This window comes from Amphiura filiformis, chromosome 6 (genome assembly GCF_039555335.1).
Source record: "Amphiura filiformis chromosome 6, Afil_fr2py, whole genome shotgun sequence".
Taxonomy (NCBI): Eukaryota; Metazoa; Echinodermata; class Ophiuroidea; order Amphilepidida; family Amphiuridae; genus Amphiura; species Amphiura filiformis.
This window is the reverse complement of record NC_092633.1, coordinates 34,251,328-34,276,278: the sequence shown is the minus strand read 5'-3', so window position 1 is coordinate 34,276,278 and position 24,951 is coordinate 34,251,328. Positions and strand designations below refer to the sequence as shown.

At 36.2% G+C, this 24,951-nt stretch overlaps 12 non-coding genes across 12 annotated transcripts; 5 read left to right on the top strand and 7 right to left on the bottom strand.

Annotated features, from left to right (window-relative positions):
• Positions 1-916: 916 nt before the first annotated feature.
• Trnae-cuc (transfer RNA glutamic acid (anticodon CUC)) lies at positions 917-988 on the bottom strand. The gene has a single exon. It is a non-coding gene; the product is annotated as a tRNA-Glu (tRNA).
• A 1,018-nt stretch (positions 989-2,006) lies between these two features.
• Trnae-uuc (transfer RNA glutamic acid (anticodon UUC)) lies at positions 2,007-2,078 on the top strand. The gene has a single exon. It is a non-coding gene; the product is annotated as a tRNA-Glu (tRNA).
• Positions 2,079-3,716: 1,638 nt separating this feature from the next.
• On the bottom strand, positions 3,717-3,788 carry Trnae-cuc (transfer RNA glutamic acid (anticodon CUC)). The gene has a single exon. It is a non-coding gene; the product is annotated as a tRNA-Glu (tRNA).
• A 4,022-nt stretch (positions 3,789-7,810) lies between these two features.
• On the bottom strand, positions 7,811-7,882 carry Trnae-cuc (transfer RNA glutamic acid (anticodon CUC)). Its single transcript has one exon. It is a non-coding gene; the product is annotated as a tRNA-Glu (tRNA).
• Positions 7,883-8,288: 406 nt separating this feature from the next.
• On the top strand, positions 8,289-8,360 carry Trnae-uuc (transfer RNA glutamic acid (anticodon UUC)). The gene has a single exon. It is a non-coding gene; the product is annotated as a tRNA-Glu (tRNA).
• A 1,939-nt stretch (positions 8,361-10,299) lies between these two features.
• Positions 10,300-10,371, bottom strand: Trnae-cuc (transfer RNA glutamic acid (anticodon CUC)). The gene has a single exon. It is a non-coding gene; the product is annotated as a tRNA-Glu (tRNA).
• A 994-nt stretch (positions 10,372-11,365) lies between these two features.
• On the bottom strand, positions 11,366-11,437 carry Trnae-cuc (transfer RNA glutamic acid (anticodon CUC)). The gene has a single exon. It is a non-coding gene; the product is annotated as a tRNA-Glu (tRNA).
• A 393-nt stretch (positions 11,438-11,830) lies between these two features.
• On the top strand, positions 11,831-11,902 carry Trnae-uuc (transfer RNA glutamic acid (anticodon UUC)). The gene has a single exon. It is a non-coding gene; the product is annotated as a tRNA-Glu (tRNA).
• Positions 11,903-13,853: 1,951 nt separating this feature from the next.
• On the bottom strand, positions 13,854-13,925 carry Trnae-cuc (transfer RNA glutamic acid (anticodon CUC)). The gene has a single exon. It is a non-coding gene; the product is annotated as a tRNA-Glu (tRNA).
• Positions 13,926-14,919: 994 nt separating this feature from the next.
• Positions 14,920-14,991, bottom strand: Trnae-cuc (transfer RNA glutamic acid (anticodon CUC)). The gene has a single exon. It is a non-coding gene; the product is annotated as a tRNA-Glu (tRNA).
• A 2,498-nt stretch (positions 14,992-17,489) lies between these two features.
• Positions 17,490-17,561, top strand: Trnae-uuc (transfer RNA glutamic acid (anticodon UUC)). Its single transcript has one exon. It is a non-coding gene; the product is annotated as a tRNA-Glu (tRNA).
• A 1,629-nt stretch (positions 17,562-19,190) lies between these two features.
• On the top strand, positions 19,191-19,262 carry Trnae-uuc (transfer RNA glutamic acid (anticodon UUC)). The gene has a single exon. It is a non-coding gene; the product is annotated as a tRNA-Glu (tRNA).
• Positions 19,263-24,951: the final 5,689 nt, after the last annotated feature.

Genomic DNA, 24,951 nt, shown 5'->3' with positions numbered 1-24,951 from the left:
ATTTGGTAAAATGATCTAACTTGAAATTAAAATCGCTGTTTCGAGAAAAAGAGCTTTTAAGTTTGAACCCTTGACGTTTTTCTTTTTGAATAAAATAAATTATTAAACAGATCTAATGTCTTAGAAAATATAAAAATCTCATTATTTGGTGGCATGGTGGTGATTTGAGGATGTCACCAATGGAAAGAGAGCCCTCACATTACCCAAGATATGGATTTATCTCAAAATGTCCAAATTTCAAGTTAGATCTTTTTACCAAATCAGGGCCGTAAGGCCTACTCATCAGTGGCGTAGCGTGTGGGGCACCGACCATGATGGGGGGGGGGATCTGATTGGGGGCACAAGCCGTTTTTCGGCAATTTTCCTATATGATTTTTGAAAAATTCAGTCGCCCCCCCGTGCCCCTACGACGCTACGCCACTGCTACTCGTTTTGAATGATTTTTTTAGCAACGAATATAATTTTTTTTAAATTCTTTCATCATCATCATCATCATCATCATCATCATCATCATCATCATCATCATCATCATCATCATCATCATCATCATAATCCATAATCATCATCATTATCATCATCTGTATGATCCCACCTGTCCCTATACAAGCCTTTAGTTTGATACTCTATCTGACCTTATCATATTTTAGGAAGACACTTTCATAAATAGGACTAAAGTTTAAAAAGGGTGAAAAGCCCCTTTTACGGTTTTTGTAGATTATGCTCAATGTACATGTTAAGTTCGTTGACCAAGATAATGATCTCGGCTATTCGGTGGCACTAGGAGTTTCGACCTCTTCTAATTTCTTTCTCGTGCCATGAAGAAAAAAAACTAACACAAGGAACCCTGAGAGTACCAGCGAATGAAGTGGAATTGTGAAAGATCAGGAATTTGATGATAAAAAAGGAAAAGATTTTCTTCCCACACCGGGAATCGAACCCGGGCCACGGCGGTGAGAGCGCCGGATCCTAACCACTAGACCATATGGGATGTGATAGAAGATATAAGCTAAACATATTATTTATTTGCAATTTAATTACTTACTATGTGCTTTCGCATTTTTGTTCACGCCAGTCCTCGAAGTAAACTTATTTAAGCTAATGATATAAACTGGAAATGTATGTAGCTGGGAGAAAAGCCGACGAACACTTAAAAATGTTGACCTTTCGTATTGAAGATACAATATTTTATTCCAAAAAGACCTAAAGCATCCAGCGATATTCAACAATTCAGTGATACACAATCTGCTATCTACTGAAGATAGCAATTCAGTGATACACAACAATTCAGTGATACACAATCTGCTATCTACTAAAGATTGCTATCATAAGGCCTACTCATCAGTGGCGTAGCGTGTGGGGCACCGACCATGATGGGGGGCACCGGATCTGATTGGGGCACAAGCCGTTTTTCGGCAATTTTCCTATATGATTTAAAAACAATTCAGTTGCCCCCCCCCGTGCCCCTACGACGCTACGCCACTGCTACTCGTTTTGAATGATTTTTTTAGCAACGAATATAATTTTTTTTTAATTCTTTCATCATCATCATCATCATCATCATCATCATCATCATCATCATAATCCATAATCATCATCATCATCATCTGTATGATCCCACCTGTCCCTATACAAGCCTTTAGTTTGATACTCTATCTGACCTTATCATATTTTAGGAAGACACTTTCATAAATAGGACCAAAGTTTAAAAAGGGTGAAAAGCCCCTTTTAACGTTTTTTGGTAGATTATGCTCAATGTACATGTTAAGTTCGTTGACCAAGATAATGATCTCGGCAATTCGGTGGCACTAGGAGTTTCATAGTCACACACAGAGAAGCTCAGAAAGGTCAGTCACAAGGCCTGCGTGTCAGTATTCTATTAAAACTTTTTACATGTGGGATAATAAAAATTATTAAAAATAAAAAAAAACAGGTAAAAATTGCAGAAACGCATAGTTAGTAATTAAATTGCAAATAAATAATGTATTTAGCATATATCTAATATCACATCCCATATGGTCTAGTGGTTAGGATCCGGCATTTTCACTGCCGTGGCCCGGGTTCGATTCCCGGTGTGGGAAGAAAATCTTTTCCTTTTTTTTTTATTATTAAAATATCTGATCTTTCAAAATTTCACTTATTATACATGTCATACATCTACTTTGCAATGTTCCTTATGTTAATTGTCTTCATTAGTCAAGAAAAATATGCGGTTAAGGGGGTACTACACCCCTCGATAAATTTGTGTCTATTTTTGCACTTTTCTCAAAAACTAATAAAACAGTGGTAACAAATGTTATGTATATTATAGGGGCAAGGAATCCAATTACTACACTGGAATTTCAGTGACCCAAAACAAGCGATTTGTTATTTATAATAAGAAATAAGGTACCGCTATGATGTACCTCGTTTCCTATCATACATACTGAACTGCTTGTCATGAGTCACTGAAATTTCAGTGTAGTAATTGGATTCTTGCCCCAATAATATACATAACTTTTGTTACCAGTGTGTTATTATTTTTGAGAAAATGCAAAAATAGTCGCAATTTACCACAGGGGTTAGTACCCCTTAAGGGCTCGATCCAACGTTTGCATAGTATTTTGTCTTGGACATAAGAGCACGTCAGACATATCAAATTGCATTCTGAATACGAGGGATGTCTTTCTGATATCATATAATTTTGATTTTTTTTTAAATCGTGATATAATAATCCAAATTTTATGGCAAATTATTAAAATTTGATATATATTTTTTAATTTTTGATATTTAACAGTCCTCGAAGTAAACTTATTTAATCTAATGATATAAACTTGAAATGTATGTAGCTGGGAGAAAAGCCGACGAACACTTAAAAATTTTGACCATTCGTATTGACAATATTTTATTCCAAAAAAGACCTAAAGCATCCAGCGATGTTCAACAGTCAGTGATACACATTCTGCTATCTACTGAAGATAGCAATGCAGTGATATTCAACAATTCAGTGATACACAATCTGCTATCTACTGAAGATAGTAATTCAGTGATACACAACAATTCAGTGATACACAATCTGCTATCTACTAAAGATTGCTATCATAAGGCCTACTCATCAGTGGCGTAGCGTGTGGGGCACCGACCATGATGGGGGGGGGGGGCACCGGATCTGATTAGGGGCACAAGCCGTTTTTCGGCAATTTTCCTATATGATTTTTAAAAATTCAGTCGCCCCCCCGTGCCCCTACGACGCTACGCCACTGCTACTCGTTTTGAATGATTTTTTTAGCAACGAATATAATTTTTTTTAAATTCTTTCATCATCATCATCATCATCATCATCATAATCCATAATCATCATCATCATCATCATCATAATCCATAATCATCATCATCATCATCTGTATGATTCCACCTGTCCCTATCCAAGCCTTTAGTTTGATACTCTATCTGACCTTATCATATTTTAGGAAGACACTTTCATAAATAGGACCAAAGTTTAAAAAAGGTGAAAAGCCCCTTTTTACGGTTTTTGGTAGATTATGCTCAATGTACATGTTAAGTTCGTTGACCAAGATAATGATCTCGGCTATTCGGTGGCACTAGGAGTTTCGACCCTCTTCTAATTTCTTTCTCGTGCCATGAAGAAAAAACTAACACAAGGAACCCTGAGAGTACCAGCGAATGAAGTGGAATTGTGAAAGATCAGGAATTTGATGATAAAAAAGGAAAAGATTTTCTTCCCACACCGGGAATCGAACCCGGGCCACGGCGGTGAGAGCGCCGGATCCTAACCACTAGACCATATGGGATGTGATAGAAGATATAAGCTAAACATATTATTTATTTGCAATTTAATTACTTACTATGTGCTTTCGCATTTTTGTTCACGCCAGTCCTCGAAGTAAACTTATTTAATCTAATGATAAAAACTTGAAATGTATGTAGCTGGGAGAAAAGCCGACGAACACTTAAAAATTTTGACCTTTCGTATTGAAGATACAATATTTTATTCCAAAAAGACCTAAAGCATCCAGCGATGTTCAACAGTCAGTGATACACACTCTGCTATCTACTGAAGATAGCAATGCAGTGATATTCAACAATTCAGTGATACACAATCTGCTATCTACTGAAGATAGCAATTCAGTGATACACAACAATTCAGTGATACACAATCTGCTATCTACTAAAGATTGCTATCATATAAGGCCTACTCATCAGTGGCGTAGCGTGTGGGGCACCGACCATGATTGGGGGGGGGGGCACCGGATCTGATTGTGGGGCACAAGCTTTTTTCGGCAATTTTCCTATAGGATTTTTTTAAATTTCAGATCGATTGGGGGAGACGTGCCCCCCCCCGTGCCCCTATGACGCTACGCCACTGCTACTCATTTTGAATGATTTTTTAGCAACGAATATAATTTTTTTTAAATTCTTTCATCATCATCATCATCATCATCATCATAATCCATAATCATCATCATCATCTGTATGATCCCACCTGTCCCTATCCAAGCCTTTAGTTTGATACTCTATCTGACCTTATCATATTTTAGGAAGACACTTTCATAAATAGGTCCAAAGTTTAAAAAAGGTGAAAAGCCCCTTTTTAAGTTTTTTGGTAGATTATGCTCAATGTACATGTTAAGTTCATTGACCAAGATAATGATCTCGGCTATTCGGTGGTACATGGTGCGGGATTGGCTCTTAGCAGAATTAACGCGTAAGCGCTATTTCCCCGCTATTATTGCATTAGCGCTATTAGCGTATATTAGCGTATTATTAGCGTAATATTTGCAAAATTGCAAAATTTTCTCAGGATGGTAGGTGCTATTAGCGATAATAGCACAGGGTGTGGTAATAACGGTATTAGCGCTATTAATGAATCATTAGACTTAGAATCTTTTTAAATTGAGCACAATTGCATACAGGGGTGCAAATTGTGATTTCTTCCTCAGGAGCAACGTTTTTAGGCTCAAGATTTCCTCAATCATACCATGCATAAAATAGCTTTATTCTGCACTTCAAAAGATGACAATGTTAACATAGCGTGTATTTTTAGAGCGACTGTATAATTAGGTTTTCAAGCTTCCAAAAAGGGCTTTATGATGACAATGTACGCGTGTAGCGCGCAAAAATTTGGTATTTTACACTATAGTTTTCCTTTACCCCATTCCTCTTTCTTTTTTTGTCAGAGGAGCACAACTTGTTTAGTGCTTTATGGTTCTTCTTTTTAAATTTCCTCAATATTTTCCAGTTTGTCCTCTTCTCAGTGGCATTAGTATTGATACACTGAATTCCTTCATGACTTTCATTCCCATAAAATCCTTATTGCTGCCTCTCTATAAATTTCCTCAGATATGATTCCCGGCTCTCTAAACTTCCTCAGATATAGATATGAGCCCTGTTTCCACATGTCTTCACCCAACTTCTTTTTTTCCTGTTTAAAATTACATCGAATACCTCCTATGGTGATGAATTGTAAAATTCCTCATATCCCATTTTCATATTCTATCTAACGCCAACACCTTCCTCTTTTTTGCTCTTATTTCTTGAACAATAATGTGAATTCCTCCAAACTTTGCACAACCAGTGTCTTAAAAGATTTCCTCTCTTCCATTCAGTAGCTTCACTGCCCCACAGTCCTCCCCTATTATCTTGTACCTCACTCTTCTTCTTTTTCTTTCCTCTTTTCCCTCTTCCTCTTCATTTTTCTTTTCTTCTCTTTCCCTCCTTTTCCCTCTCTTTCTTTTTTCTTCCCATGGCATTATTTCCTCAATTTTGACTCTCATTTCCTAGGAGCGGTGCTCCCCGCTCCCGCACAATTTGCATCCCTGAATTTGCATATGACGTGCTATTACTCGCTATTAGCGCTATTAGCGCTAATAGCACGCTTTCCCTAGAGTTAGAATATTTTCAAATTTAGCGCAATTGCATATGACGTGCTATTAATCGCTATTAGCGCTATTAGCGCTAATAGCGCGCTTTCCCTAGACTTAGAATCTTTTTAAATTTAGCACAATTGCATATGACGTGCTATTACTCGCTATTAGCGCTAATAGCACGCTTTCCCTAGAGTTAGAATATTTTCAAATTTAGCACAATTGCATATGACGTGCTATTAATCGCTATTAGCGCTAATAGCGCGCTTTCCCTAGACTTAGAATCTTTTTTAATTTAGCACAATTGCATATGACGTGCTATTACTCGCTATTCCTAGAGTTAGAATATTTTCAAATTTAGCACAATTGCATATGACGTGCTATTACTCGCTATTACTCGCTATTAGCGCTAATAGCACGCTTTCCCTAGAGTTAGAATATTTTCAAATTTAGCACAATTGCATATGACATGCTATTACTCGCTATTAGTGCTAATAGCGCGCTTTCCCTAGACTTAGAATCTTTTTAAATTTAGCACAATTGCATATGACGTGCTATTACTCGCTATTAGCGCTAATAGCGCTAATAGCACGCTTTCCCCAGAGTTAGAATACTTTCAAATTTAGCACAATTGCAAATGACGTGCTATTAACCGCTATTAGCGCTATTGGCGCTAATAGCGCTATTAGCGCTAATAGCACGCTTTCCCTAGAGTTAGAATATTTTCAAACTTAGCACAATTGCACATGACGTGCTATTAATCGCTATTAGCGCTAATAGCGCTATTAGCGCTAATAGCACGCTTTCCCTAGAGTTAGAATATTTTCAAATTTAGCACAATTGCATATGACGTGCTATTAATCGCTATTAGCGCTAATAGCGCGCTTTCCCTAGACTAAGAATCTGTTTAAATTTAGCACAATTGCATATGACGTGCTATTACTCGCTATTAGCGCTAATAGCACGCTTTCCCTAGAGTTAGAATATTTTCAAATTTAGCACAATTGCATATGACGTGCTATTACTCGCTATTAGCGCTAATAGCGCGCTTTCCCTAGACTTAGAATCTTTTTAAATTTAGCACAATTGCATATGACGTGCTATTACTCGCTATTAGCGCTAATAGCGCGCTTTCCCTAGACTTAAGAATGTTTTTAAATTTAGCACAATTGCATATGACGTGATATTACTCGCTATTAGCGCTAATAGCGCTAATAGCGCGCTTTCCCTAGACTTAGAATTTTTAAATTTAGCACAATTGCATATGACGTGCTATTACTCGCTATTAGCGCTATTAGCGCTAATAGCGCGCTTTCCCTAGACTTAGAATCTTTTTAAATTTAGCACAATTGCACATGTTGTGCTATTAATCGCTATTATCGCTAATAGCGCTATTAGCGCTAATAGCGCGCTTTCCCTAGACTTAGAATTTTTAAATTTAGCACAATTGCATATGACGTGCTATTACTCGCTATTAGCGCTAATAGCGCGCTTTCCCTAGACTTAGAATCTTTTTAAATTTAGCACAATTGCATATAACGTGCTATTAATTGCTATTAGCGCTAATAGCGCACTTTCCCTATAGTTAGATTATTTTCAAATTTAGCACAATTGCATATGACGCTAATAATACGCTAATTAGTGCTAATTCTTGAGTGGCTCTTAGCAGAATTAACACTTTTTGGGATAGCGTTGCTAATAGCGCTATTTTTCATAGACTCTATACACTAATTTCGGGCTAATAGCAGTTTTAGCAAAATAGCGCTAATTTTGCTAAGAGCCAATCCCGAACCTTCCTCATTCGGTGGCAGTGGGAGTTTCGACCCTCTTCTAATTTCTTTCTCGTGCCATGAAGAAAAAACTAACACAAGGAACCCTTGAGAGTACCAGCGAATGAAGTGGAATTGTGAAAGATCAGGAATTTGATGATAAAAAAGGAAATGATTTTCTTCCCACACCGGGAATCGAACCCGGGCCACGGCGGTGAGAGCGCCGGATCCTAACCACTAGACCATATGGGATGTGACACAAGAATTAAGCTAAACATATTATTTATTTGCAATTTAATTACTTACTATGTGCTTTCGCATTTTTTGCTTATTTTCACAATCATTTTACGGGCCTGCTCCTGGTGGTATTTCGGAGGGATTGGTGGAAAAGGCTCTTTCAGGGGCACTATGGAAACGTTTTGGCATGTTGATAGCTTTTATATTCGTCAAAATTGAAATACAAAATACAATTCTCCTGCCGAAAACGAAAAGGGCATATAGGCCTGCGTGTCAGTATTCTATTAAAACTTTTTACATGAGGGATAATAACAATTAATAATAATAATAAAAACAAAAAAACAGGTAAAAATTGCAGAAACGCATAGTTAGTAATTAAATTGCAAATAAATAATGTATTTAGCATATATCTAATAAAACATCCCATATGGTCTAGTGGTTAGGATCCGGCGTTTTCACCGCCGTGGCCCGGGTTCGATTCCCGGTGTGGAAGAAAATCTTTCCTTTTTTTTTTTTTATTAAAATATCTGATCTTTCAAAATTTCACTTATTATACATGTCATACATCTACTTTGCAATCTTCCTTATGTTAATTGTCTTCATTAGTCAAGAAAAATATGCGGTTAAGGGGGTACTACACCCCTCGATAAATTTGTGTCTATTTTTGCACTTTTCTTAAAAACTAATAAAACAGTGGTAACAAATGTTATGTATATTATAGGGCAAGGAATTCAATTACTACACTGAATTTCAGTGACCCAAGACAAGCGATTTGTTATTTATAATAAGAAATAAGGTACCGCTATGATGTACCTCGTTTCCTATCATATATACTGAACTGCTTGTCATGAGTCACTGAAATTTCAGTGTAGTAATTGGATTCCTTGCCCCAATAATATACATAACTTTTGTTACCAGCGTGTTATTATTTTTTGAGAAAAATGCAAAAATAGTCGCAAATTTACCACAGGGGTTTAGTACCCCTTAAGGGCTCGGATACAACGTTTGCATACTATTTTGTCTTGGACATAAGAGCACGTCAGACATATCAAATTGCATTCTGAATACGAGGGATGTCTTTCTGATATCATATCATTTTGATTTTTAAAAAAAATCGTGATATAATAATCCAAATTTTATGGCAAATTATTAAAATGTGATATATATTTTTTTATTCTTGATATTTAACAGTCCTCGAAGTAAACTTATTTTATCTAATGATATAAACTTGAAATGTATGTAGCTGAGAGGAAAGCCGACGAACACATAAAAATTTTGACCTTTCTTATTGAAGATACACATTTTATTCCAAAAAAGACCTAAAGCATCCAGCGATGTTCAACAATTCAGTGATACACAATCTGCTATCTACTGAAGATAGCAATGCAGTGATATTCAACAATTCAGTGATACACAATCTGCTATCTACTGAAGATAGCAATTCAGTGATACACAATAATTCAGTGATCCACAATCTGCTATCTACTAAAGATTGCTATCATAAGGCCTACTCATCAGTGGCGTAGCGTGTGGGCACCGACCATGATGGGGGGGCACCGGATCTGATTGGGGGCACAAGCCGTTTTTCGGCAAATTTCCTATAGGATTTGTAACAATTTCAGATCGATTGGGGGGCACGTGCCCCCCCCCCTGCCCCTATGACGCTACGCCACTGCTACTCATTTTGAATGATTTTTTTAGCAACGAAAATAATTTTTAAAAAATTCTTTCATCATCATCATCATCATCATCATCATAATCCATAATCATCATCATCATCATCATCATCATCATCATCATAATCCATAATCATCATCATCATCATCATCATCATCTGTATGATTCCACCTGTCCCTATCCAAGCCTTTAGTTTGATACTCTATCTGACCTTATCATATGTGATGCGATCAAGCAAAATCAGTCGGAACTCGGAAATTTTAAATTTTCAGTTTCTTATAGAGTAGTAAAAAGCATTTACAAAGCTGCATTTGCAGCAAACCGTATTGAAATTGAACAACCAGTTCCAAAGATATGAGCAATTAAAGAGTTTTCAAAACAAGAGGAAACAAAAGGAAATACTTCCTTTGGCTAGCTATATCTCAAAATCAATATTTCCGAGTTCCGACTGATTTTGCTTGATCGCATCACATATTTTAGGAAGACACTTTCATAAATAGGACCAAAGTTTAAAAAGGGTGAAAAGCCCCTTTTTACGTTTTTTGGTAGATTATGCTCAATGTACATGTTAAGTTCGTTGACCAAGATAATGATCTCGGCTATTCGGTGGCACTAGGAGTTTCGACCCTCTTCTAATTTCTTTCTCGTGCCATGAAGAAAAAACTAACACAAGGAACCCTGAGAGTACAGTACCAGCGAATGAAGTGGAATTGTGAAAGATCAGGAATTTGATGATAAAAAAGGAAAAGATTTTCTTCCCACACCGGGAATCGAACCCGGGCCACGGCGGTGAGAGCGCCGGATCCTAACCACTAGACCATATGGGATGGGACAAACGATATAAGCTAAACATATTATTTATTTGCAATTTAATTACTTACTATGTGCTTTCGCATTTTTTGCTTATTTTCTCAATCATTTTACAGGCCTGCTCCTGGTGGTATTTCGGAGGGATTTGGTGGAAAAGGCTCTTTCAGGGGCAGTATGGAAATGTTTTGGCATGTTGATAGCTTTTATATTCGTCAAAATTGTAATACAAAATACAATTCTCCTCAGCCGAAAACGAAAAGGGCATATAGGCCTGCGTGTCAGTATTCTATTAAAACTTTTTACATGTGGGATAATAAAAAATTAATAATAATAAAAACAAAAAAACAGGTAAAAATTGCAGAAACGCATAGTTAGTAATTAAATTGCAAATAAATAATGTATTTAGCATGGCCGCCCATGATGGGGGGGGGGCACCGGATCTGATTGGGGGCACAAGCCGTTTTTCGGCAATTTTCCTATGGGATTTTTTAAAATTTCAGATCGATTGAGGGCCCGTGCCCCCCCGTGCCCCTATGACGCTACGCCACTGCTACTCGTTTTTGAATGATTTTTTAAGCAACGAATATAATTTAAACAAAATTCTTTTATCATCATCATCATCATAATCCATTATCATCATCATCATCATCATAATCCATAATCATCATCATCTGTATGATTCCACCTGTCCCTATCCAAGCCTTTAGTTTGATACTCTATCTGACCTTATCATATTTTAGGAAGACACTTTCATAAATAGGACCAAAGTTTAAAAAGGGTGAAAAGCCCCTTTTTACGTTTTTTTGGTAGATTATGCTCAATGTACATGTTAAGTTCGTTGACCAAGATAATGATCTCGGCTATTCGGTGGCACTAGGAGTTTCGACCCTCTTCTAATTTCTTTCTCGTGCCATGAAGAAAAAACTAACACAAGGAACCCTGAGAGTACCAGCGAATGAAGTGGAATTGTGAAAGATCAGGAATTTGATGATAAAAAAGGAATTGATTTTCTTCCCACACCGGGAATCGAACCCGGGCCACGGCGGTGAGAGCGCCGGATCCTAACCACTAGACCATATGGGATGGGACACAAGATATAAGCTAAACATATTATTTATTTGCAATTTAATTACTTACTATGTGCTTTCGCATTTTTTGCTTATTTTCTCAATCATTTTACGGGCCTGCTCCTGGTGGTATTTCGGAGGGATTGGTGGAAAAGGCTCTTTCAGGGACACTATGGAAACGTTTTGGCATGTCTTTTATATTCGTCAAAATTGTAATACAATTGTAAAAACGAAAACGAAAAGGGCATATAGGCCTGCATGTCAGTATTCTATTAAAACTTTTTACATGAGGGATAATACAAATTAATAATAATAATAAAAACAAAAAAACAGGTAAAAATTGCAGAAACGCATAGTTAGTAATTAAATTGCAAATAAATAATGTATTTAGCATATATCTAATAACACATCCCATATGGTCTAGTGGTTAGGATCCGGCGTTTTCACCGCCGTGGCCCGGGTTCGATTCCCGGTGTGGGAAGAAAATCTTTTCCTTTTTTTTTTTTTATTAAAATATCTGATCTTTCAAAATTTCACTTATTATACATGTCATACATCTACTTTGCAATCTTCCTTATGTTAATTGTCTTCATTAGTCAAGAAAAATATGCAGTTAAGGGGTACTACACCCTCGATAAATTTGTGTCTATTTTTGCACTTTTCTTAAAAACTAATAAAACAGTGGTAACAAATGTTATGTATATTATAGGGGCAAGGAATCCAATTACTACACTGGAATTTCAGTGACCCAAGACAAGCGATTTGTTATTTATAATAAGAAATAAGGTACCGCTATGATGTACCTCGTTTCCTATCATATATACTGAACTGCTTGTCATGAGTCACTGAAATTTCAGTGTAGTAATTGGATTCCTTGCCCCAATAATATACATAACTTTTGTTACCAGCGTGTTATTATTTTTTGAGAAAAATGCAAAAATAGTCGCAAATTTACCACAGGGGTTTAGTACCCCCTTAAGGGCTCGGATACAACGTTTGCATACTATTTTGTCTTGGACATAAGAGCACGTCAGACATATCAAATTGCATTCTGAATACGAGGGATGTCTTTCTGATATCATATCATTTTGATTTTTAAAAAAAATCGTGATATAATAATCCAAATTTTATGGCAAATTATTAAAATGTGATATATATTTTTTTATTCTTGATATTTAACAGTCCTCGAAGTAAACTTATTTTATCTAATGATATAAACTTGAAATGTATGTAGCTGAGAGGAAAGCCGACGAACACATAAAAATTTTGACCTTTCGTATTGAAGATACACATTTTATTCCAAAAAAGACCTAAAGCATCCAGCGATGTTCAACAATTCAGTGATACACAATCTGCTATCTACTGAAGATAGCAATGCAGTGATATTCAACAATTCAGTGATACACAATCTGCTATCTACTGAAGATAGCAATTCAGTGATACACAATAATTCAGTGATCCACAATCTGCTATCTACTAAAGATTGCTATCATAAGGCCTACTCATCAGTGGCGTAGCGTGTGGGGCACCGACCATGATGGGGGGGGGGGGGGGCACCGGATCTGATTGGGGGCACAAGCCGTTTTTCGGCAAATTTCCTATAGGATTTGTAACAATTTCAGATCGATTGGGGGGCACGTGCCACCCCCCCTGCCCCTATGACGCTACGCCACTGCTACTCATTTTGAATGATTTTTTTAGCAACGAAAATAATTTTTAAAAAATTCTTTCATCATCATCATCATCATCATCATCATAATCCATCATCATCATCATCATCATCATCATCATCATCATCATAATCCATAATCATCATCATCATCATCATCATCATCTGTATGATTCCACCTGTCCCTATCCAAGCCTTTAGTTTGATACTCTATCTGACCTTATCATATGTGATGCGATCAAGCAAAATCAGTCGGAACTCGGAAATTTTAAATTTTCAGTTTCTTATAGAGTAGTAAAAAGCATTTACAAAGCTGCATTTGCAGCAAACCGTATTGAAATTGAACAACCAGTTCCAAAGATATGAGCAATTAAAGAGTTTTCAAAACAAGAGGAAACAAAAGGAAATACTTCCTTTGGCTAGCTATATCTCAAAATCAATATTTCCGAGTTCCGACTGATTTTGCTTGATCGCATCACATATTTTAGGAAGACACTTTCATAAATAGGACCAAAGTTTAAAAAGGGTGAAAAGCCCCTTTTACGTTTTTTGGTAGATTATGCTCAAAGTACAAGATAAAGTCGTTGACCAAGATAATGATCTCGGCTATTCGGTGGCACTAGGAGTTTCGACCCTCTTCTAATTTCTTTTCTCGTGCCATGAAGAAAAAACTAACACAAGGAACCCTGAGAGTACAGTACCAGCGAATGAAGTGGAATTGTGAAAGATCAGGAATTTGATGATAAAAAAGGAAAAGATTTTCTTCCCACACCGGGAATCGAACCCGGGCCACGGCGGTGAGAGCGCCGGATCCTAACCACTAGACCATATGGGATGGGACAAACGATATAAGCTAAACATATTATTTATTTGCAATTTAATTACTTACTATGTGCTTTCGCATTTTTTGCTTATTTTCTCAATCATTTTACAGGCCTGCTCCTGGTGGTATTTCGGAGGGATTGGTGGAAAAGGCTCTTTCAGGGGCAGTATGGAAATGTTTTGGCATGTTGATAGCTTTTATATTCGTCAAAATTGTAATACAAAATACAATTCTCCTCAGCCGAAAACGAAAAGGGCATATAGGCCTGCGTGTCAGTATTCTATTAAAACTTTTTGCATGTGGGATAATAAAAATTAATAATAATAAAAACAAAAAAACAGGTAAAAATTGCAGAAACGCATAGTTAGTAATTAAATTGCAAATAAATAATGTATTTAGCATGGCCGACCATGATGGGGGGGGGCACCGGATCTGATTGGGGGCACAAGCCGTTTTTCGGCAATTTTCCTATGGGATTTTTTAAAATTTCAGATCGATTGAGGGGAACGTGCCCCCCCCCCCCTTGCCCCTATGACGCTACGCCACTGCTAGTCGTTTTTGAATGATTTTTTAAGCAACGAATATAATTTTAAAAAATTCTTTTATCATCATCATCATCATAATCCATTATCATCATCATCATCATCATAATCCATAATCATCATCATCTGTATGATTCCACCTGCCCCTATCCAAGCCTTTAGTTTGATACTCTATCTGACCTTATCATATTTTAGGAAGACACTTTCATAAATAGGACCAAAGTTTAAAAAGGGTGAAAAGCCCTTTTTACGTTTTTTTTGGTAGATTATGCTCAATGTACATGTTAAGTTCGTTGACCAAGATAATGATCTCGGCTATTCGGTGGCACTAGGAGTTTCGACCCTCTTCTAATTTCTTTCTCGTGCCATGAAGAAAAAACTAACACAAGGAACCCTGAGAGTACCAGCGAATGAAGTGGAATTGTGAAAGATCAGGAATTTGATGATAAAAGGAATTGATTTTCTTCCCACACCGGGAATCGAACCCGGGCCACGGCGGAGAGAGCGCCGGATCCTAACCACTAGACCATATGGGATGGGACACAAGATATAAGCTAAACATATTATTTATTTGCAATTTAATTACTTACTATGTGCTTTCGCATTTTTGCTTATTTTCTCAATCATTTTACGGGCCTGCTCCTGGTGGTATTTCGGAGGATTGGTGGAAAAGGCTCTTTCAGGGACACTATGGAAACGTTTTGGCATGTCTTTTATATTCGTCAAAATTGTAATACAATTGTAAAAACGAAAACGAAAAGGGCATATAGGCCTGCATGTCAGTATTCTATTAAAACTTTTTACATGAGGGATAATACAAATTAATAATAATAATAAAAACAAAAAAACAGGTAAAAATTGCAGAAACGCATAGTTAGTAATTAAATGCAAACAAATAATGTATTTAGCATATATCTACTATCACATCCCATATGGTCTAGTGGCAAGGATCCGGCGTTTTCACCGCCGTGGCTAGGGTTCGATTCCCGGTGTGGGAAGAAAATCTTTTCCTTTTTTTATTATTAAAATATCTGATCTTTCAAAATTTCACTTATTATACATGTCATACATCTACTTTGCAATGTTCCTTATGTTAATTGTCTTCATTAGTAACTTATTTAATCTAATGATATAAACTTGAAGTGTATGTAGCTGGGAGGAAAGCCGACGAACATTTAAAAATGTTGACCTTTCGTATTGAAGATACACATTTTATTCCAAAAAAAGACCTAAAGCATCCAGCGATGTTCAACAATCATACCGCAGTTACTGTCCGTTTTCCTATACACAATACACAGTGCTCTTTCCCATTGACGCGTGACCTCTACAAATAGCCCTACGTTAAAAGTATGGGGATATGACTAGTTAACGTCGCTGTGTGAAAAATAACCGGCCAATATTAAAAGTACTCTTCTAAAGTTCTAGAAAATATAGTTTTTTAACATGTCCTAAATTTTTAGCTAATTTAGATGTTTGGAAATATTCGTACTTTGGTGTTTTAGTTAATGTTATAGGTAATAGTACATTGCCTAGTTAACGTCGCTGTGTGAAAAATAACCGGCTAATATTAAAAGTACTCTTCTAAAATTCTAGACAATATAGTTTTGTAACATGTCCTAAATTTTTAGCTAATTTAGGTGTTTGGAGAGGGTCGCACTTTTGTGTTTCAGGAAGGATATGTAAACGACAGATAACACCAAAAATATGAAGAAATTATTTCTAAACCGTGTTAAGTCAAAAATCATTATGTTGCTCATTTTCAAGAATGCTGGTTTACAAAAGCAGGCCATTGTCTCATTTCGTGAACAAAGGTACACATACCATTGTTTCCTTTCGTTTCCTTTATAATCGGTTACATAACTGAAGCTATAATACCAGCTTTATTGCGATATCGCACATGAAAACAGACACATGTGCACAACCAGAGAAGATCCGATTTAATCAGTTGAGCTGTTTCAATGAGTGTTATCTTGGTTTAATAGCTTTTAATGGGGTTTAAGTCCTGCAAAGGTCGAGATGAATTCTACTGTAGACATGACTGCATCATGTTCAGTGATACACAAATATCTGCTATCTACTGAAGATAGCAATGCAGTGATATTCAACAATTCAGTGATACACAATCTGCTATCTACTGAAGATAGCAATTCAGTGATATACAACAATTCAGTGATACACAATCTGCTATCTACTAAAGATAGCTATCCTATGATATTCAACAATTCAGCGAAAAGGGCATAATTATAGGCCTACGTCTCAGTATTCTATTAAAACTTTTTACATGAGGGATAATAAAATTAATAATAATAATAATAATAACAAAAAAAAACAGGTAAAAATTGCAGAAACGCATAGTTAGTAATTAAATTGCAAATTAATAATGTATTTAGCATATATCTAATATCACATCCCATATGGTCTAGTGGTTAGGATCCGGCGTTTTCACCGCCGTGGCCCGGGTTCGATTCAATAATCCAAATTTTATGGCAAATTATTAAAATTTGATTTACATTTTTTTATTTTTGATATTTAACAGTCCTCGAAGTAAACTTATTTAACCTAATATTATAAACTTGAAGTGTATGTAGCTGGGAGGAAAGCCGACGAAATTAAAAATTTTGACCTTTCGTATTGAAGATACACATTTTATTCCAAAAAAGACCTAAACCATCCAGCGATGTTCAACAATTCAGTGATACACAATCTGCTATCTACTGAAGATAGCAATGCATTGATATTCAACAATTCAGTGATACACAATCTGCTATCTACTGAAGATATCAATTCAGTGATATACAACAATTCAGTGATACACAATCTGCTATCTACTAAAGATAGCTATCCTATGATATTCAACAATTCAGCGAAAAGGGCATAATTATAGGCCTACGTCTCAGTATTCTATTAAAACTTTTTACATGAGGGATAATAAAATTAATAATAACAAAAAAAAAACAGGTAAAAATTGCAGAAACGCATAGTTAGTAATTAAATTGCAAATTAATAATGTATTTAGCATATATCTAATATCACATCCCATATGGTCTAGTGGTTAGGATCCGGCGTTTTCACCGCCGTGGCCCGGGTTCGATTCCCGGTGTGGGAAGAAAATCATTTCCTTTTTTATTATTAAAATATCTGATCTTTCAAAATTTCACTTATTATACATGTGATACATCTACTTTGCAACATGATGCAGTCATGTCTACAGTAGAATTCATCTCGACCTTTGCAGGACTTAACCCCATTAAAAGCTATTAAACCAAGATAACACTCATTGAAACAGCTCAACTGATTAAATCGGATCTTCTCTGGTTGTGCACAAGTGACTGTTTTCATGTACGATATCGCAATAAAGCTGGTATTCATAGCTTCAGTTGGGTAACCGATTATAAAGGAAACGAAAGGAAACAATGTTATGTGTGGCTTTGTTCACGAAATCAGACAATAGCGTGCTTTTTGTAAACCAGCATTCTTGAAAATGAGCAACATAATGATTTTTGACTTAACACGGTTTGGAAATAATTTCTTCATATTTTTGGCGTTATCTGTCGTTTACATGTCCTTCCTAAAACACAAAAGTACGACCCTCTCCAAACACCTAAATTAGCTAAAAATTTAGGACATGTTACAAAACTATATTGTCTAGAATTTTAGAAGAGTACTTTTAATATTGGCCGGTTATTTTTCACACAGCGACGTTAACTAGGCAATGTACTATTACCTATAACATTAACTAAAACACCAAAGTACGAATATTTCCAAACATCTAAATTAGCTAAAAATTTAGGACATGTTAAAAACTATATTTTCTAGAACTTTAGAAGAGTACTTTTAATATTGGCCGGTTATTTTTCACACAGCGACGTTAACTAGTCATATCCCCATACTGTTAACGTAGGGCTATTTGTAAAGGTCACGCGTCAATGGGAAAGAGCACTGTGTATTGTGTATAGGAAAACGGACAGTAACTGCAGTATGATGTTCCTTATGTTAATTTTTGTCTTCATTAGGCTAGTCAATTAAGACATATATACGGTTAAGGGCTCGGATACAACGTTTGCATAGTATTTTGTCTGGGACATAAGAGCACGTCAGACATATCGAATTGCATTCTGAATACGAGGAATGTCTTTCTGATATCATATAATTTTGATTTTAAAAAAATCGTGATATAATAATCCAAATTTTATGGCAAAGTATTGAAATTTTTTATTTTGATATTTAACAGTCCTCGAAGTAAACTTATTTAATCTAATATTATAAACTTGAAGTGTATGTAGCTGGGAGGAAAGCCGACGAAATTAAAAAATTTTGACCTTTCGTATTGAAGATACACATTTTATTCCAAAAAAGACCTAAACCATCCAGCGATGTTCAACAATTCAGTGATACACAATCTGCTATCTACTGAAGATAGCAATGCAGTGATATTCAACAATTCAGTGATACACAATCTGCTATCTACTGAAGATAGCAATTCAGTGATACACAACAATTCAGTGATACACAATCTGCTATCTACTAAAGATAGCTATCCTATGATATTCAACAATTCAGCGAAAAGGGCATAATTATAGGCCTACGTCTCAGTATTCTATTAAAACTTTTTACATGAGGGATAATAAAATTAATAATAATAATAATAACAAAAAAACAGGTAAAATTGCAGAAACGCATAGTTAGTAATTAAATTGCAAATTAATAATGTATTTAGCATATATCTAATATCACATCCCATATGGTCTAGTGGTTAGGATCCGGCGTTTTCACCGCCGTGGCCCGGGTTCGATTCCCGGTGTGGGAAATAATCATTTCCTTTTTTATTATTAAAATATCTGATCTTTCAAAATTTCACTTATTATACATGTCATACATCTACTTTGCAATGTTCCTTATGTTAATTTTTGTCTTCATTAGGCTAGTCAATTAAGACATATATGCGGTTAAGGGCTCGGATACAACGTTTGCATAGTATTTTGTCTGGGACATAAGAGCACGTCAGACATATCGAATTGCATTCTGAATACGAGGAATGTCTTTCTGATATCATATAATTTTGATTTAAAAAAAATCGTGATATAATAATCCAAATTTTATGGCAAATTATTAAAATTTGATTTACATTTTTTTATTTTTGATATTTAACAGTACTCGATTATTTAATCTAATGATATAAACTTGAAGTGTATGTAGCTGGGAGGAAAGCCGACGAACATTTAAAAATTTTGACCTTTCGTATTAAAGATACACATTTTATTCCAAAAAAGACCTAAAGCATCCAGTGATGTTCAACAATTCAGTGATACACAATCTGCTATTTACTGAAGATAGCAATTCAGTGACATACAACAATTCAGTGATACATAATCTGCTATCTACTAAAGATAGCTATCCAATGATATTCAACAATTCAGTGATACATAATCTGCTACTACTGAAGCCGAAATCTTCTGTAGCCGTAGTCTACGCAAGCCTGTTAGACCAGGCTTACAGCGGCTTTTCTTGGCCCTGCCTCAGAGCAGGTCTTAGTAAGCCTTGGTCTATTTCAATTTACAAACTGTTTAAATTGTAGTGCAAAGTTTTTCTTTCATATTTTTGACGGTCTGTCAATTAACAAATGATTAACATGAGTTAAGCAGTGGCGTAACTTGCGGGTCATTTTAACTTAAAAACACAATTTTGCTGTTGCTATCATAGGCCTAAGGCCTACTCATCAGTGGCGTAGCGTGGGTCATCACATGGGGGGGGGGCACTGACCATGATGGGGGGGGGGGCACCGGATCTGATGGGGGGCACAAGCCGTTTTTCGGCAATTTTCCTATGGGATTTTTAAAATTTCAGATCGATTGGGGCACGTGCCTGCCCCCCCCGTGTCCCTATGACGCTATGCCACTGCTACTCATTTTGAATGATTTTTTTTTGAGCAACGAATATAATTTTTTTAAATTTCTTTCATCATCATCATCATAATCCATAATCATCATCATCATCATCATGAAGACCTGTATGATTCCACCTGTCCCTATCCAAGCCTTTAGTTTGATACTCGTATCTGACCTTTTCATATTTTAGGAAGACACTTTCATAAATAGGACCAAATTTAAAAAAGGGTGAAAAGCCCCTTTTTACGTTTTTTGGTAGATTATGCTCAATGTACATGTTAAGTTTGTTGACCAAGATAATGATATATTCGGTGGCACTAGGAGTTTCGACCCTCTTTCTTTCTCATGCCATGAAGAAAAAAATAACACAAGGAACCCTGATAGTACCAGCGAATGAAGTGGGATTTTGAAAGATCAGGAATTGGATAATAAAAAAGGGAAAATATTTTCTTCCCACACCGGGAATCGAACCCGGGCCACGGCGGTGAGAGCCTAAATTTGTCACACACACATGGTGGAATGGTTTAGATCATATTTGAGCGGTCGGAATCAGATTGTCCACGTGAACAAGGTGGATTCTGACCCCCTTCCAATCTCTTGTGGAGTTCCTCAGGGCAGTATCCTAGGGCCACTCCTTTTTTTGTGCTATATAAATGACATGGCCGTCAGTGTCGAATGTAAACTCCTGCTTTATGCAGATGACAGTGCTCTGCTAGTTTCAGACAAAGATCCAAAGTGTATTGCTGATAAACTAAGTAAAGAGTTAGCGACTTGTCGTCAATGGCTTGTTGATAACAAACTTTCCTTACATCTTGGAAAGACTGAGAGTATAATATTTGGTTCAAAAGTTTTCAGTTACATCAATAGTATAGTAATCAAATTAAGGAGTTAATTAAGCCTACAAATTCAGCTAAGTATTTAGGTGTAACCCTTGACGATTCGTTATCTGGGGAAGAAATTGCCCGTGATATTCTTAAAAAATCTGGCGCTAGACTTGCTTTTTTGTATAGGCATGCTCATTTTTTGAATGAAAAGTGCCGAAAAACTCTGAGCACTGCCCTGATTTTATGTCACTATGACTATGCATGTTCTTCATGGTTTTCAGGTTTGTCTGTACATTACAAGAAAAAGTTACAGACAATGCAAAACAGAGTGGTAAGACTTATTTTAAACTTAGGTCCTCGCTCCCATATTGGACAGAGAGAGCGGGATAGGATTTCTCTCAGTGAAAGATAGGGTGATTCAAATGAAAATGAATAACGTTTTTAAAAATATTCAGGGTACCGCCCCAGATTATCTTAATTCCAATTTTACCCGTATTTCGTCCATTCACAAATATAGTACCAGGGGTAGCTCAGTCAATTTCATTGTCCCCAAAGTCAAAGGCCAAGCATACAATACTTTTTATTTCACTGCTATTCACCATTGGAATTTGTTACCCAAATCAAAGAAATTGGGAATTTGCCGCAATTCAAACGTGCTGTCAAGAAGCACCTTTCTGAACAGGCTTGGCTGAGCGTGATATTATGCATCACGAAAATTATTATGCCCTTTTTTTTGCTCGTTTGTTTTTCGTCTTATGTTTTGCTCGTCCTCCTGCCTCAATCATTGCTGCTGCTGCTTAATTGGGTTTTTTTTTTGCCTTACAAGGACTTGGTACTCATTGGTATTTATTCCATTGTCACCTTGTGCAATAGTTTATTCTGGTACCCTGAATTACATACATGTACAGTAGATTTTAAAGTATTTTATCCATAATGTGCAATCTATTGTATTTTCTTTTTGTTTTCAATTTTTGATGTATATTGAGTGCTAAATAAAATGAAATGAAATGAAGATCTTTATGGCAGAAATCGCCATGGTAGGTTGAATCCACAGCCACGCATGGCCATTTTGTTCTGACCTGTTTAATAGTTTTGAGACGCATAAATGAGCCGAGGGACATCTGACTAAGGCTACTAACAATAGCCTGGTAACTGACCTCTCTGTGTGTGAGTGAGCATGTATACGCCATGAGGTCATCTGCTTTTAGACTGCCTCCACAAGTGAGTGCAGCTAGCCTACGCTGTGCTATAGTTCGGCACATATAAAATCAGAATTTTTGTCAGTTTTTGAGCTCAATACGCGCTTCTTTCTCAATACTGAAAGCTAACGACTATCATATCCTTTCAACACATATGTTCAAGTGCAAGGAAAAAAATATGGCTTCTTTAGAATAAAAAAATTACCGGAGATATTCATCATTTTCTACCCGGTATCCACAGATTTATCGTCTGAATATCAAATCGTGCATAGCACATTCACATGTATCGATTCGATCCGTGTATTCATTTTAGTGTATCTGCTGTACAATGTAATTATTAACCAGGCGATGTCGGTGTGCACCATGAGAACAGGACAAAAGAAAGCAAATCAGGATTGTCCGATTCTGACCTTTAATTTTTATTTCTAGAACTGCATTAATTTTGTTCTATTTGCAAACATTCTTTTTTCAATATACCATACATAATTACATATCAATATAATTGTTTTAATCTATACAAGATTTCATGCTTGCTTGGAGCAAAACAAAATTCATTTACAATATAAGAACTAAATAATGTATGCACTCAATTGCAAATTTATCCAAAATATTTGAAATGACCTCTGCTGCATTGAACATTTTTTATTTGAACACAAAATGTGTTTTGGGGCAAAACTGCACCACACAAATTGACACCCTGTACTTGTATATCTGCATAAATTATGAAAATAAATAAGAAAAATAGAAATAGCATTAAATAATATTAGTGAAATTACAGTGACATAGCCAACTTTGCTGTCCCAAAAATGGGACAGCAAAGAGTAAACTGTAATTAAAATGACTAAAAACGGGATGAAAAATTGACAAATGGGGACAAAATTTTGGCTTTGTCCTCCCCCCACACACTTTAAGGCTGGCTACGCTGCTGTGAAATACAGAAACAGGTAGTAGCTTGCAGTGGCTGGGCCATGGGGGCAATTCCCCCAGTCAGAATTACTGCCCCCTTGTTTCCCCCAGTAAAAACCCAAAATTATGTAAATTTCCACTTTTTGCAGCAATTTTGCACAAAATTCTTTGATTTTGCCCCCCCAAATCCCTCCCCCCTTTTCTAATGATTACTTTTCAAAGACCCGTTCTGACTGTTTTCTTTTTAAATTCTTCATTTAAAAAGGTTACATCAAAAACAAATGAATAGCACCATCACACTAACCTTCTCAAATGAAGAAAGAAAAAAAGAACATGAAAACCCTAGTTCTAGTTTAGAGCCATGGCGAAATATCCACCATGGCAAAATAGTCACCATGGCAAAATAGTCAAGTAAGCTGTGACCAGCCTGAGCCAAGCCTACGCTGATGTGTAGGTTTCTTGCTGATGTGCTCAATAGCGCTATGCACTCACAATTTCTAGTGCACCCTTGTGCACATTATACATCCCAAAGGATCTATACATCAGCACACCAAGTAGAAACCCAGTTCATATGAAATGACACCAAATGAAATCTACCAAACCTGACAACTAAATAAGTGAGCCTGGGGGTACTCAGTACAAATGACCATACAGGGATCTGACACAAACATGGGTCCCATGCTTTTGATATATTAAAGACCCCTACTTATAGGCCAATCAGTATGCTCCTCCCTGGTTATGCTAAAAGACTTACTAAGAATGATCATGGTTACCCATTCCACACTAACCCTAATGCCCCAAGGGCTTTTTGGCAACTGGAAGGGAAAGAAGGAAAGAATCAAGAGAGAAAACAAACACAGATGTTGTTTGCTCTGGTCGGGATACGAACCCAAGACCCCTTGTGGCCAAACCAATGAAAGCGTGCCTATATATCACTTAAGGTTATTGCATGCATGCGCAGTGCATATATCATGTAGTATTTTGTAGTACCTGGGAGTGTTAGGGTTAAACCCATGAGAACTACCTGCTGATTGGCCAAAATGAATATTGTGTCCAATTTTGAACCAATCAATGAGGGTATTAATTAAGAGCATCTGCAAATGCAAGTTTGACCATAAATTAGCCTAGTCATAATTGGCAATTGAAATGAGCATTTCAAGTTATCAACCAATCAGCAATGCTGTTAGATGACCAGTAGTGTCCAGGGGGTTAATAAATATCTGTGACGGTTTGTAAGTGAGGTTCAAAAATGACTTTAAAATACTTTGTTTGAATAAACACTACAACACGGTCAACACCATATTAAAATGTTATAGTAAAATATTTGTTGGCACACATTTTGGGATTTTTTTCTTCTCAACACCTAAATAACAGAATGTTTTGAAAGAAGTCTCTAAAAATGTTTTTGAATATCATTAAAACATTTTGTACACTTTATATACCCTTTACATAAACTGACATCTAAACTTTGTCTATAAAACATTTTGTTTGCTGGGTGCATTGATATTTGGGCTCTTGCAGTTGAAATCCATACACTCCTATGAAAGACACAGGGTGTGAATTTCACATGGAGTCACACATTAAGGTAACCCCATTTGCAAGTCACACTCCCTGTGTGTAAAATTAAAGTCATGTCTTAATAAAGTATTATTATTATCATTGTTGTTATTATTATTATATCT